A 14,732-nucleotide genomic window follows, 5' to 3' on the forward strand; every position below is an offset into this window, starting at 1 on the left:
TATGAACAATGAATGGATAATTAGGCCCAACATTATGGAAAATAACATTACAACGTTGTTTCCAAATGAACCATGTTGTAGCAGCAATGATAGATTTGGCATACAAATTCAAATTAGAATCTGTGAGCCATAAACCTACAGTAAAGCCATTTAAGAATGTAATATTGATGCCCAACTGTAAACCAACCTCCCTCCAAATAATTAGTGCTTTGGGACAAAAAGCAAGAAGATAATCAACACTCTCATTGACAAGGCCACAGAAGCAGCAAGAATTGTTAGGCCCAAGATTAATGTATCGAAGATAATCAGACGTGGCTAGTTTGCCTTTCAAACTAAGCCATATAAAATGCTGGACCTGAGGAGCCACCCAAAGATGCCAAATCTTGTTCCAACCAGACCAAGAGCATGTATCATGATGATTTTTGTTAAGAAAGTGATTATGACATGGTAGAGATCTTATTGCTTTGAGACTTATGGGCCCAAATCCAATGGCAAGGGCCATTAGAGTCAATACGACCCAGTCTGTTAGTAATACAATCTAGATTTTCACCAAAGAGATCCTGCAGCTTTTGAAGATCCCAGCAATCATTCAATATGAAATCAGAAATACGAAGGACTTCAAAATCTAAGTTGGAGTTTAAATAAGTGTGTTTGAAGGCAAGAGGAGTATCCATGCACTAAGGGTCATATAAAAGAGACGTTTAAAAGGGATTAACTAAATTCAAAACACAATGAGGCTTTAAATCTGTTGCAGCATTACAGAGACCTCGGAAAAACCAAAAACATCTCGGGGGAATAGGGTCTTTCTAGAAGTTAATCTTGCCATATTTGGCATGTAAAATATTGACCCAAAAAGTATCATCAGTGTTTAAAAATTTAAAAAAATTTTAGCCATCAAGAAAGTTTTTGCAATTGAAAGATTCCGAATGCCAATACCCTCCCCCTCTCGGGGTTTGGAATCAGTTAAATTAGATCACGCCACTGCATGGATGCCCTTTCGATTGCCACACTTATACCAAAAGAAATTTCTAACTATCTTATTGATCTCATTCAGAACAGAATCAGGAACAGGGTACACTAAAGAATAATAAGTAGGGATGGAAAGAATGGGGGAGTTAATAAGGGCAAGCTTAACAGCCTGGGAAAGCTTAGACTGTCTCCATTTCATACAGATGCAACGAACTCTACTAATCATTGGGGTTAAAGAAGCAACAGCCAGTCTCTTAGGAGTAATACGGATTCCAAGGTAAGAAATGGGAAAAGAGGCCTGTTTAAAGCTAAGAATAGAACAGATACTCTTAGCAACCCTACCATTGAACCAAGAAGGAAGATAAACAACAAATTTATCCAAATTGGCCCGCTGTCTTGTGAGTTGTTCATACATGGTTAGACATAACTTGATGTTTCTGGCAGTACCACTAGAAGTAGTGGAAACAAGAATCAAATCATCTGCGTACATTAAGTGATTAAAATTAATGGTAATGGAGGAGTCAAAGCCAGGAATATAGTTATGAATCAACGCATAATTGAGCATGGTTGTGAGAGTTTGAGAGACCAAGATGAAAAGATTAGAAGAAATAGGATCGCCCTGTCTGACACCCCAAGAAGAGTGAATCCAAGAACTGTGCTGCCCATTAATAAGGAAAGAGAAGGAGCTAGAGGAAATACAAGCTATGATCCATGAAATCCAGATAGGAGGGAAATTCATTTGGACAGGGTAACAAGAATTGCAGTCCAGCTCAGAGAATCATATGCTTTTTCAATGTCAATTTTTATTAGCATCCTAGGGGATTAATGGTATCAGTTTCAAGCGAATGAACAATTTCCTGAAGGGCAATAATGTTATCAAAAGAGCAACGGTTAGCAATGAACAAATATGTTTTAGATGCAAATTACTATATTATATTCTAATTTAACATTTTCATGATCCATTACGAGCATTATGGCCATTGGGCATTTTGTGATGCCCAACCTTTTTTTTAAATGCTTTTGTATAACTAAAACATATTAAATCAATGCATTATCTTATGGAAATTTGTATTTAAAAAAATTTCAATAATGTATTTCAAAGAATATAATTTTTATACTAATTATTTTTATTAAATTATTTTTGTTAGATAAAATATTTATTATGAAAATATATTATAAATAATTGAAATGATGGGGGAAATAATTGTGGGTCTTATATTATATTGTAATCATCATGAAAAACATATAGTTTGATGTATAAAAATTTAATGGATTAATGAGGTGATATGAGTATCAAACTCTTACATAGTCTAAACATTGAAGATGCTTTTAGACTAATACCAATAAACTATTAGCAGTTAAAGTAATAAATGATATTATTAAATTAATCCAATTTGAAGACTCAATAGTCAAGCATTACTCAAAAGTGAAGCAAACATTATTCTCAAAATGATTCTTAGCACTAAATTCTTTATTTTATTTACAATTGAATTTCAAACAAGTTACTTTTTTAATGCAACATAATCCAAATTTATATTTTCTTCTCTTCATCAGATATGATTTCACAAAATTTCAAGCACAATAAATTTAAAAACAGTGGAAAAACCAACAACAATATGAGAATTTAACTTCATTCTTGAGAGTAGTCTAAGTTCTTAGGATTCCATCTGCAGCTTTCTTTTCTTTAATCTTTTCCTAGAGAACACTATAAAGTCCTATTACCATTAATAAAGCACCGCCCAAAACACTATAAAAACATCATAAAAAAAAAAATATCAGAACACATTTTGATGAAAAGAAAAATGATATTGGATTAATTGATTTATTTATTGATTACCTTCCAAGATAAGTGATTTCACCCAAAAGCAATGCAGACAATACAATGGTGATCACAAGTGATAATGGAGTAAAGATTGCAGCAAACACATGACCTTTCTTATTAATAGACCAAGATTGTAAGTAGAATCCTAATCCGCCGACAAAGATTCCCTGTAATTTTAACTGAACCTTTATTTAAACAATTTGCATAATATATGATTAATCATAAAATTCAGCAGAAATATTTCTTTTTCTTTTTTTTAATGGTTATTATGCACTTCAATATAATTTAACTATAAATGCACATACACCATATGCAACTGCAAGAAAACCAACGTCGAAATGTAATTTCCATTTCGATAAATGTCTTTCGAAGGTAATGGCTATGAAAAACGATTGAAATTTACTGAAAATTGCACAGAGAGTCTGAAAGATAAGTTTATGAGGATACTCATTCAGTAGAAACCCCTGATGAAATATAAAGATCAAGTAAGAAATTACTCTCTATCTATGAAAAAGTCTAAAAAAAGAGAGAGTATATATAAATACCTGTGAGATAATCCAAAATGACCATGTAACAGTGGATAAGACCATAAGAAAAGTACCCTTAATCTATGTCTTCTTTGAACTGGGAATCAAATGGTGATTTCCACCACTGACATGTATAATTGGATTATAAGAGTTCAATGATATAATTTGTGGGCCTTTGTAGAAAGCTATCACTATTACTCCAATCAAGCAAGATGCTATTCCACACAACTTCAATATGCCCGGCATTCTTTTTGGATTGAGAGTTTCCATCCTATGATTTTCACATCAATATCAGATGATTAAAGAGAATAGAATCTGGTTTTGAAGTGCACACATTTGAATTTGTAATTTTATATACTTAAAAAGAACTGCAAGAATGAAAGTAAGAACAGGGATGGCATTTGTGGACCCCTCCAACCTGGTGGACCTACCTCTTTTATTTGTCTCCTTAAAACCAAGTTAAGTGCTAAACCATGTTTGCTTTACCCCTTAATCCCTTCTTCTTCTTCTTGTCACCATGCTGGGAGCTTTTCTAGAGAGAGGAATTCCCGGACGCCATCTTGTCATGGTCTCCTTCTTGGCCGATCGTATACACCCCATGACAATCTCCCTCCTCCACTCCTCTATCTCTCTTCTTTCTCTCCATTCTCCCACTTGTTTTACTCCTTGGAAGTTGAAGAAAAAGGTCATCCATCACCGGAGTTCGGGTCTCCACCGGTGGTCTTGGCATCCGGAGGTGAGGAGAAGAAGGACAAGTAGCCACCGGTGTTCTCCAAAGGCAAGGTAGGCTCTCTCATTCTCGTGGTGATGGTGGAGTTGTTTACTAGAGTCTTGAGAGAAGCTTGTACTTGTGAAAATCTTAAGCTTGGTGGTAGATTATTTTCTATTAAATATGCATGTTTTGAAGCTCTTAGTGAGTGATCTGTGCTCTCATGTGTCTATGGTTGCCTTTGATGATGATGTTTGCATGAAGAGCTTCACCATTTTGATTTATGTTTGGCTTATCCTTGCATGGAGATATAGATTTATTTTTGCATACATGAAACCTCCTCCAAATGTGTATATATATATATATATATGTTTGAAACCACTCATACATGTGCAAGAAACAATGTTCTCATTTGCATAAAAACTTATGTTTACTCCTTTGAATGTTAGCATGCATGATCCATGCCTTGGTGTATGAGTTTTTCATGCATACACCTGCCCTTATATACATATATATAGATTATATTCATTTACTTTGTGTGCTTTACAATTGTGTTTAAGTGACATGCATCTTGGTTGTGTTAATATGAGATATATATATGTATTGGCATATCAAACCACTATGTTGGCAGAGCATGAGTTGTGTTATTTTGTTTATAGAAATTGATGTTTTGTTGCTTCCTTTGAATCCTTGAGTTCTAAGTTGTGTTTAGAAAGACCATGCTTTGTAGTAGAGTGTTGGTATTTTAGACTAGCTTATCTTTAACCTTTGTGCTTGAACTCTTCCAAGTATTCATGTATATTTGGTTGGCTTTCCCTTGGATTTTAGGATCACCTTGAGCATCATCTTGGATTTATTTTGAATTAGGGGATCACCAAGTAAGTAATCCCTTGAACTCTTGTGTTTAAAATTTTGTCTTTTTTGTTTATTGTTCATGTAAAATTTCTGAAAATTTATTTGCAATTATTCTTTGAAAATTATTGTGGGAATGCCATCTTATTTATGACTTATGTTTATAGATGAAGAGAAGTTTCTATACTTAGTTGGAACCATACTGTTATTACTTGGCAAAACTTATATAGGTTATTTCCCTTGTTACTTCCAATTATTTGACAAAGTAATTATCCTTTTTTTTTGTAATCTTGTTTATTCCCAATAACAAAAACTTAAGATTTATTAAGTGCTTGAATCCTTGGTCAACCTGACACCAACTTGGATTACCTATCTATTATTTGGTTATACCTTTATTCCTTAAATATCCACTTGCCTTTCTGTCCTTGCCTATCTCCTTCCTAAAATTTTTACCATCCTTGTTTTGACAATGTCTCCTTTGAATTTATTTTTCTAGCTATTTTGGAATAAGGTGGGCCATTTTTTTTCTTCAATTGATGAGATACATTAGACCTTGTATTTTTACAAATTTTAGTATTTTATTGTATTAATAATTATGCATTTCATCCTTGAGATTGGTTGATTAATTATTCATTGGTTTCACTATTATTTATACTAGGGGTATTTTATTTTATTGGTAATTCATTTATTATCATGAATTTTGGGAAAATATTTGTGAAATATGGTTATTATTTCTTCAATGTGGAAACCAGGCTAAGGCTTGGAAAAATGAGTATAATTTTTACTTTTGTTTATTTATTTATTTATTTATTTTATTAGTTGGATTTTTTGAAAATACTTGTGAATATTATGTATTTTTGGCTTGGAAATGTGTCTGAAATTTTTGGTCTCCAAATGAAAGATATGCAACCCTGTTAGTGGTGGGTTAAACCCTGACCTTGTCGACAAGTAATTTTGGGAAAATGAGACTGCAGTTTCGCACCGTGTCCGTTCGGTGAAATAATCAACGACCACCTGGTATTCACTCTCGGGTCACCGAAGGTAAATAAATGATTTCTGTATTTTAGCTCGGGTCTGTCACCGAGGGTAAACAAATGACCTTTGGCACTTACAGTGAATTTGGAGACATACTCTGGATTATGTTATTTATTGTTTTACCTTTTGATTTTTGTTTACACTATTTTGTGCTATTGATTTTGTGCAAATTTTAGACCTGAACGTTTGCTTTCAGTTTGTTTTTGGATTACTTACTGGGTTAGTGAGCTAATGGATTTATTTTAAATCCTTTTCAGATCAGGAGCAGTAGACCTAGGGATCTTAGAAGACTTCCAGTAGATGTCTTCCTTGGATTTATGTCTTATGGCTTATGTCTTTGTATCAATTGTATTGTTGTTTAAGAACCTCCTTGTAGGTCATGCTGTATTTCATTTGCCTTGTATTTGAGTTTGGTTGTAAACCTTAAGTTGTACTCTTATTTGGTATTTTATCAGTTTATTTTCTACTCCTAGTCTGTGTTTAGGTTTTGAGGCCTTGCAGGTTTACTAGGCCCTGCCCTCTGGGTCTGCGGCCGTTTGTCAGCGTACCAGGTTCGGGGCGTAACAGCATTTGTTGCTGCAGTTACAACAATTGTGGAAGTCAACTTTATGGCCACATAGTACACATCTAGATTGATGATAACCCTGCAATGAATCAATATAAATCAGAAAATAAATTTAAAAAATCAAAACTTTATGCACCTTTTTCTAGCTGAAAAAACTGAATTAAGTATAACAACAACTTTAATATAATTAAAGGAATCTCTTTTCAAATAATACAAATATAATAAGAATTTTTAGCTCACCCTACGAGTGACACAAGGAAGATCTTGAGAACTAGTTTGAAAGTTAAAAGCGGTGCATTCTTCCTTCCATGAATGAATATAATAACTAAGAATGGATTAATGTTTAATTAAAGATAAGAAGTATACTACGCAGAAGTAGAAGATGAATGCAAACAAACCTGCCAAAAATAAGAAAGAGTGGAAGTAAGAGAAGAACCGAGAGATCTTGTCTGTAGAACACAAAGATGAAGGTGTTCATTCCAAAATTGAATACAGCTTTGGAGGTCAAGGTGTTAGGCTGTGAAGGAGAAGAAGCTGACATGGAGTAAGTGATGACATGGAAGGATGACTCAGCAAGTTGGTCTCAACTGCAATAGGAGTGGTGCTTTAATATCGGGTCATGTATGTAAGTAGTGCAGGGTGTGGTCAGTTGTATATAGAACATGGGATGATGTATGTAAGGGAGGTATGTTAGTCATAGGTGAATGTATGTATTGTGAGTGTGTGTTGATGAATGGATGATTATGTTTGTATGCTCTTATCATCCTTGATATTACTAATGAATGAAGTAGTATGAGTGTTAGAGAGATCTGCAGATGCTTATTTAATTTTCTTTGTATTAAAGTCTTTCAATTGGTACCAGAGCCAAAAATATTCGATCTTTGAGGGCCGAGAAGATGGGAGAAGCGTCTGGTTTTGTCTCAAAAGTGCCAATGTTTAATGGTGAAAATTATGCAGCTTGGGAAGTGAAGATGAGGGCTTATCTACGGTCTTATGACTTGTGGGAAGCTGTGGAGAAAGATGATGAGGTGGAGCCTATGCCTGAGCATCCAACTGCAGCTCAAAGGAAGAATCATACAGAAGCTACAACACGGAAATACAAAGCTCTCACGGCTATACATTCTGCAGTCAGTGAAGAGTTGTTTATCAAATTGATGACATGTGAGACTGCTAGAGAAGCCTGGGTTAGATTGAAGAAGGAGTATAAAGGGGACTTGAAAGCAAGGAGGGTTCAGATACTTAATCTAAAGAGGCAGTTTGAGATGCTGCATATGAGAAGTGAAGAAACAGTGAGAGATTTCACTGATAAAGTCATGGGCATTGTCAATAGGATACGGATACTTGGAGAAGATCTCTCAGATCAGAGGGTAGTGGAGAAACTTCTGGTTAGTTTACCAGAAAGGTTTGAGCATAAGATTGCCTCCCTAGAAGACTCTAAAGATCTCACAACCATGAGCATTGTGGAGTTAATGAGCTCACTTCAGGGTGTGGAGCAAAGGCAGAACATGAGAAGAGAGGGATATGAAAATAAAGGGAAACAAGTGGATGTTGCTTTGGTTGCTGCAGAGAAAACCAAATATCAGAAGAAGACCTTTAAGAAGTCTGTTGGGGGTCCTTCAGGGCTTTCAAAACAGAAATATCAAGACAGTAGTGTGAAGAGATGGAGGGAGTATCCACCTTGTCCTCATTGCAAGCAAACAAATCATTCTCAAAATTTCTGCTGGTTTAGGCCAGGAGTCCAATGTAGGAAGTGCAAACAATTTGGACATATAGAGAAGGTATGCAAGGCTGAACAACAACAATCAAAGGCACAAGTTGCAGAAGAGGTAGAAGAGGATGATGAGATGATGTTTATGGCACTGCTTGATCAAAAGTCAGAAGACTCTTCCGAGAAAGGATGGTTGCTAGATAGTGGGTGCACTCATCATATGTGTGGAGATATTCATAGCTTCAAGGAGCTTGATTGGAGTTATAAATCAAGAGTCAAGATTGGAAATGGAGAGTATGTGACAGTGGAAGGAAGAGGGGTAGTATTCATCAATACACTTCAAGGTAATCATCAATTGAATAATGTTCTTTATGTACCTGCACTCTCACACAATTTGATTAGTATTGGCCAACTAATTGATTCTGGATTAGTAATAAATTTCCATGATAAATTGTGTGAAGTGGTTGATAAAAGGGGTACAAAGATCATGAATGTTGTGATGCATGATCACAGTTTCTTATTAAAATCAGAAAAGGCAACTGCATGTTATGTGAGTATGGATGAAACAGTCTTATGGCATAAAAGGTATAGGCACTGTAATGTTGAATCTCTAAGGCTTATGACTGAGAAACAAATGGTGATAAATTTGCCACATTTGAGTCAGAGGAAAGAAGTGTGCAGTGTTTGTGAAGAAGGGAAGTCTCACAGGCAATCCTTTCCAATTCAACAGACAAGAAGAGCCTCACAGAAGCTTGAACTTATTCACACAGATATATGTGGACCTATGTTTACTCAATCACTAAATGGAAGCAAGTATTTCATTCTATTTATTGATGATCTCAGCAGATATACATGGGTTTATTTTATGAAGATGAAATCAGAAGCATTTCATATGTTCGAGAGGTTCAAAGCACGTGTGGAGAATGGGGTTGATCTCAGAATCAAGACTCTCAGGTCAGATAATGGCTCTGAATTTCTATCAAAGCAATTCCAAGATCTTCTACAGAGGAATGGAATACTTCATCAACTATCAGTACCATACTCACCTCAACAAAATGGTGTTTGTGAAAGAAAGAATAGGTCAGTGCTGAATATGGCAAGGTGTATGTTATTTGAGAAGATACCAAAGTGTTTCTGGGCTGAAGCTGTGAACACAGCTGTTTACTTGCAGAACAGATTAACAACTAAAGCATTGAAGAATGTCACTCCATATGAAGCATGGTCAAGCTCTAAACCAAAGGTAAAACACTTAAAAATCTTTGGTAGTGTTTGCTATACTCACATTCCACAGGAGAAAAGAACCAAACTGGATAGACGAGCAGATGTGGGCATATTGATGGGCTATAGTGATGTTTCGAAAGGCTATAGAGTATACAATGTATACTCAAAGAAAATTACTATCAGTAGAGATATCAAAGTTGATGAAAATCAAATTTGGGATTGGAAGATGAAGCAATCGGCATCAAATGAGTCAACATAACAATTCAGTGAGTCTGTTATTCAAAGTCAGAGTGAAGAACATGAAGATGAGGATTTGAATAGAGAGCCAGTGGAGACTAATATTGAAGAAGAAGATCATGATCATACACCTATCAGAGGTTATAGAAATATGGAGGACATTTATGCAAGGTGCAATATGGTTACATTAGAGCCAACTACATGTTATGAAGCCTTACAGTCAGAAGTTTGGAGAAATGCAATGGAGGAGGAGCTTAGGATGATTGAGAAGAACAAAACATGGGTGCTTGTAAACAAACCGGCAGGAAAGAAAATCTTAGGAGTGAAGTGGGTGTTCAAACTTAAATTGAATGCAGATGGGTCTCTAAACAAACACAAAGCTCGGCTTGTTGTGAAGGGTTACTCACAGGAGATTGGAATTGATGTCTTTGATACATTTGTACCGGTAGCAAGATTGGATACAATCCGATTATTATTAGCTATAGCTGCACAGAAGGGGTGGTCTGTTTATCAGATGGACGTCAAATCTGCATTCTTAAATGGGCATTTGACTGAAGACATTCATATTCATCAACCTGAAGGGTATGAAAAAGCTGGTGAAGAGCATAAAGTATACAAACTTAAAAAGGCTCTGTATGGATTAAAACAAGCTCCAAGAGCATGGTACAGCAGGTTGGACAATCATTTGAGAGAAATTGGGTACACAAAGAGCTTGAATGAGGCTACATTATATGTAAAGAATAGTGGGAAAGATCTGTTGATAGTTTCAATCTATGTTGATGATATATTGATAACAGGTAGCAGAGAAGTTGAAGTGGAGGAGTTTAAAGCAAAGATGAGGTCTGCTTTTGAAATGAGTGATCTTGGTAAAATGGCCTACTTCTTGGGCATGGAGGTGCAACAATGGGAGCAAGGGATCTTTATTCATCAAATGAACTATTACTAGCTAAGTTTTGCATGGGAAATAGCTCTTCAGTCTGCACTCCATTTGCTGTTGGAGAAAAATTAGTCAAAGATGATGGAACATATCAGATAAATGGAAGCATCTATAGAAGTCTAATTGGAAGTTTGTTATATCTATGTGCAACCAGACCCGATATTGCTTTCTCAGTTAACTATCTTTCAAGGTTCATGCAGACTCCAACCGAGAAACATTTCAAAGAAGCAAAAAGAGTACTTAGATACATCAAGGGCACAATCGATTATGGGATACATTATGGTAGAGCTTCCTCAGTGAAACTTCTTGGTTTCTCTGATAGTGATTGGGCTAGGAGTGATGAACAGATGAAGAGTATATCAGGAAGCTGTTTCACCATGGGTACTGGAGTAATCTCCTGGAGTTCAAAGAAACAAGGACCAGTGGCTCAATCAACAGCTGAAGCTGAGTATATTGGGGTTTCGGAGGCTGTAAAGCAAGCTATTTGGTTGAGGAAATTAATGAATGATCTATCCTTTGATATATCTGAGGCTACAATTATCTTATGTGACAATTGTGCAGCCATATCTATTGTTAAAAATCCTGTTTTACACAGCAAAACCAAACACATTAAGGTGAAGTACCATGTTGTTCGTTATTATGAAGAGAAGAAGGAAGTTAAGATCATCTTCTGCTGCACAGAAGAGCAGTTGGCTGATGTGTTTACTAAACCTTTGAACAAGAACAGATTTGAAGTACTTAGAGAAAGACTTGGTGTATGCAGCTTGAGCCCAAGGAGGAGATTGTTAGGCTGTGAAGGAGAAGAAGCTGACATGGAGTAAGTGATGACATGGAAGGATGACTCAGCAAGTTGGTCTCAACTGCAATAGGAGTGGTGCTTTAATATCGGGTCGTGTATGTAAGTAGTGCAGGGTGTGGTCAGTTGTATATAGAACATGTGATGATGTATGTAAGGGAGGTATGTTAGTCGTAGGTGAATGTATGTATTGTGAGTGTGTGTTGATGAATGGCTGATTATGTTTGTATGCTCTTATCATCCTTGATATTACTAATGAATGAAGTAGTATGAGTGTTAGAGAGATCTGCAGATGCTTATTTAATTTTCTTTGTATTAAAGTCTTTCACAAGGCCATGCCTGCGAAGATCATTAGCGTAACAACCATTGCCACGTATGGCCTCTTGTCACCCATGTCTTCTTTTCTCTCTTTCTCTTGAAAAGAGCTTGCTTGTCTTCGTTAGGGTTTGTTGTCCACTAATGCTATTCCTTTTCCCATATATAGAATAGATGGAGGTGATAGGGACTTGGCCACTAGGAGAATTCTCAGATATATTGAGTCTATGTGCATGCATTTTTACTTGTCAGTCTCATGATGGCGGTTTTCAAATGTTTTTTTTATATAGAAATATTTATTGTATTAATTAAATATTTTTGAAATAAAAATTATGTCTTTTTTGAAATTTTATGTTAGTGAAATAATCAATTTTGGTGTCTTTTCAAAAACAAGAAATTCGGTGTTATTCATGAGAGTACAGATATAGAAAATGCTTTTAGCAGAAACATTATTGAAAAACGTAAAGTTAGTATTTATTTTCTTAAATATATTGTATATTTAGAATTTTTCTGGAGAACACTTAAACACAATGTTTTAGAAATATTTAACTATAAAATAAGTAGTTAATTTTTTTTTTAGAAATGAAAGGTATTCTTTTTTATAAAAGTTCTTAAAATATTTAGTAAAAGCATTTCTTGTAAAAATATACAAGTTATAAGTATTTCCATTAGGGGTGAGCAAAACCGAGTACCCGACCCGGTTTTTAAAACCGGATGGGGTACCTGGTTTTTCGGATAGGCAAAAGCTTGACCCGTATCCGACCCGGTTTAAACCGGATATTAAAAATCGGGTACCCGGTTTAAACCGGATTGGATATCGGATATCCGGATCCAAATTAAGTTTCATCTACTCCATGGATTTTTTTTTATATAACAACATCAACATTCATAAAAAAAACGAATATGAGAAACTTGTAACTTATAAAGAGGATTAAAACCTTACATTATTCTCCCCACAAAAAAATTCAAAAAAATAATAAAGAGTTTCACCGATCGTAGACATAAAGATTTGAAATTTTTTTCCTTTTACTTTTAACCCTATAAGAGTTTAAATTTATTAATATGTATATATATATATATATATAATAATGTAACTATATAAGTAACTCTTTAAGTATTTAAACAAGGGATTTTAATTTTTTTCTACTTACATCCTTGTAAAATTTTAAATTTATTAATATATATATATAATAAATTTAAATTTTATATGGTCTAAAAAGTAAAAAAGAAAAAAAAGTATCTTAGAGGGTTTAAATGAGGGATTTGGAAAATTTAAACTAAAGGGTTTAAATGAGGGATTTGGATTTTTTTTTTCTTTTTTACTTTTTAAACCATATAAAATTTAAATTTATTATATCTAATTATATATCTATATCTAATTATATATATATATATAAATATATTAAAAACCGGATCGGATTCGGATACCCGGTTTTTAATTTCTCCCGACCCGTATCCGATCCGGTTTTCACCTTAAAAATTCGGACCGGGTACCCGACCCTCTTTTTCGGATCGGGTACCCAAAAAATTCGGGTAAAAAAACCGGATATCGGATCATCGGATCTGGATTTTTTTTGCTCACGCCTAATTTCCATATGATCCGCATCATTTTTAGTAATATTTAGTAATATATTGATGCGTTGAAATAGATGCATGTGAATTTTTTTAGAGTTGTAGATAACAAAATAACACAAGCGGGCCATTAAATTTTGCATTTTCATCCATCTTCCTATAAAACCTTCCCAAACTTTTAAAATCACTCATCCATCCTCACAGAAAACTTATATAAAATTCATAATTATAGACGTACATTAATATATGTATATATACATCTGTGAAAATAAAAGTTTCTCACAAATATATATATATATATATATATAGGAAATTCATCAACTATGAACGTGTATAGGATTGAATTCTAAGCATGTTTCTTGCAACCGTTGGATTTATCATCTAACGGTTCAGAAACTTGGTGAAAACCATGCTTTGATTCCATTCTCTCTCCTCATCTCCACATTTCTCTCCTTTTTGTGACAAGAACGCAGCTGCCTCTTCTTTTTCCCCCATGCTACTCCACCCTCTCTGTTGTCACTGCCCGTAGTCGTCGTCGTTCCAATTGTTGTTGTCCAGTTGTAGCTGTCTAGTTGTCGCCGCCACTATGTCATCGCCGCAACTCCGATTGTCACCACTACTGGGTCATCGCCACCTCTCTGGTTGTCGCTGTCCGATCGTAGTCGTCCGGTCATCGCTGCCACTCTGATTATCACTGTCAGGTTTGCCTTGTAATTCACTCGTCAATGCCTTGTAACCACTAAGTCGTTGTCACAGCTCCGATTGTCACCACCACTGGGTCGTCGCCACCTCTCCGGTTGTCGCTGTACAGTTGTAGCCGTCTTGTCATCGCTGCCACTCCAGTTGTAGCCGTCCGGTCATCGCTGACACTCCGGTTGTCAGATTGTCTGATTTGCCTTGTAATTCACTCGTCGATGCCTTGTAACTTCTCTTATTCAGAAAATGGTTTGCCTTAACATATCCATTTTGGCTTTTCTTGTATGTTTCCATCTCTATTTGTGCATAGAATTGTTTGAGAAAATTAGATGTATTCGATACTAGCAGTGACTCCTTCCTTTATACTTACATTTCATTTCTCCTAGATTAATTTTCTATTTTTTTAAGAGATAACATTTAGTTTACTCTCAATCTGTTTTTTTTTTTCTCCATTTGCCAATTGGTGGCTCACAAGCTCACTTTAGATATACTTGTGCATTGAGTAAAAGAATGGCCATATTCATTTAATCTTTTATGTAGAGTACGCTACATGGGACTTTTAACAAGATATTTATTACTGCTTTATATTCCTTTCCTAATAAATATTTAGATGACATGGTTAGTGTGATCATCTTTGTGTTGAATCTCAGTTTTGTTTTCAAGATCCTTTAAATATTAATCAAATGGACGGAATGTTTGATTAGTGTTTATTTTGAAGTCTGAATCAACATAACTAATGTTCATTAAATATTCTGATTTGATTAGTAATTA

The 14,732-nt window shown here is 35.0% G+C and overlaps 1 pseudogene; it reads right to left on the minus strand.

Moving 5' to 3' along the window:
- Positions 1-2,616: 2,616 nt before the first annotated feature.
- LOC120276062 lies at positions 2,617-7,020 on the minus strand (annotated as a pseudogene).
- Positions 7,021-14,732: the final 7,712 nt, after the last annotated feature.

Source organism: Dioscorea cayenensis, chromosome 14 (genome assembly GCF_009730915.1).
Source record: "Dioscorea cayenensis subsp. rotundata cultivar TDr96_F1 chromosome 14, TDr96_F1_v2_PseudoChromosome.rev07_lg8_w22 25.fasta, whole genome shotgun sequence".
Classification (NCBI taxonomy): Eukaryota; Viridiplantae; Streptophyta; class Magnoliopsida; order Dioscoreales; family Dioscoreaceae; genus Dioscorea; species Dioscorea cayenensis.